We start from the raw sequence: 1,658 nt of genomic DNA, 5'->3' as shown, positions 1-1,658 counted from the left end.
GAAGTCCCGGCCGAGAGTACAGAGCTGGTTCTTCCCTGAGTGCCCTGAGAAGGCAGCAAACGCTCTCCTGTCTCCCTAGGAGGAAGCCCGGGCCTGGGGAGAAGGGGTGCGCAGCCGTCTTCCACTTGACCTGCCCCAACTGCATTAGGAAAATGACCCAAGTTGCCGACTCAGATCAAGCTGCAGGTTGCATAGTAATTTGCGTCATTTACATACAGCACCGAGGCTGTGGCGCTCACCAGCCCGTCGGAGGCGGTCAAGTTACCGAAGGAGGCCCGCCCCCTCCCCTGCTTCACTCGTCCAGTCCCCTCAGTCCCCTCTCCGTGTCCCCCTTCTGCCCCCGCACCGCACCCCCGGCCCCGCTTCCGGTCCCTCGGGCTACAATTCCGTACCTCTCCCCGCCCCCAGCTCGTCCTCCGGTCGGCTAGCCCCGACCTCCATCCCTAGGCCGAGGGCCCCCTCTGCTGTCGGCCGCGGGTAGGGCAGCAGCAGAGCTCATGGGGCAGAGAAGAGGGGCTCCCCTAAACAACCAAGTCCCCATCCTTCCCAGTACAGCACGGTCCAGAGCGAGGCTAGTGCATGGGTAGACTTCCAGAGGGATGGACGGGGTACCCCCTTTAGGACCGGGGAGGGGGGTGAGGAGTGAGGGGTGCTGCCAGAAGTTCTTTCCTCTAAGCCAGGCCCTGCCTCTTCCCACTGGGTTAGGCAGCCAGGGGGCAGCTAATTTCCAGGTGGGTCCTCGGACTCCGTTCTCCCAAGGTCCACCCCACACTGAAATATTTTACAATTGTAGCTGCTGTTAGGAGTTCACTCCTGGCCCCAGGCAAAGCAGCACCATCCAGCCCTAACACCAGCGTCCAACCCTACCCTGAATGCCCACTCCCTCCCAGGCCAAGACCCTTGGCTTTCTCCTGTACCAGTCTCGGGGAGCTCACAAGAGGTGCACGGAAGAGTCATCCTATAGGGCTCTCCCAACTTACTCAACAGAGACCCACACACAGACATGCAATCAGACATCCATACACACAGATGCACAGAGACGCTCACAGATGCACACAGACACAGAGACACACAGGGAATATGGTGGTACCCAACTAGCCAAATGAAAAAAATCTTGGTAACTGAAATAAATTTTTTGGGTAACTGAAAAATTTAAAAACCACTGCAACTTGCTCTCCTCTTTCTCCCTAACAATCTCTAGATGTCTGTGCCCCTGCAAAAGCCTCATTTCTAGTCCTGCCCTCTCTACCATCGCTTCTTCCTCCTAGTTCAGAATACTTGCAGAATGCTGCCAGAACCCACCATGTTAACAGTTGTGCCCTGGGGCACAGTGATGGTTCAGGAGCTCAAGACAAGCAACTGGCAAGGCTGCCCCCTCCATCCCCAGCACTTTAGCTCTGCTACATCTGTGCATAGAACCAGACACACCTACCCTGACCCACACCTGGCCCGCCCCAGCGTGTCTCCTGATAAGCCAGCAGATGCAATCTCACCTTTGCCAAACTCTTTATTGAACCAAAAATCAACACCAAGCAGACTGCAGAACAAGAATCTCAAACAGCTGGCCCTCCCCTCTTCCTCTGCCCCTCCCTCCGGAACAGCTCAGGATTCTCTCCTGGGGACGGAATCAATGTCTCTCTTCTGGTGGGTAATGAGAG

Source organism: Mirounga leonina, unplaced genomic scaffold (assembly GCF_011800145.1).
Source record: "Mirounga leonina isolate KUSES-001 unplaced genomic scaffold, KU_Mleo_1.0 Mir_173, whole genome shotgun sequence".
Taxonomy (NCBI): Eukaryota; Metazoa; Chordata; class Mammalia; order Carnivora; family Phocidae; genus Mirounga; species Mirounga leonina.
The sequence above is the reverse complement of the archived record's forward strand: the minus strand, read 5'-3'. Positions refer to the sequence as shown.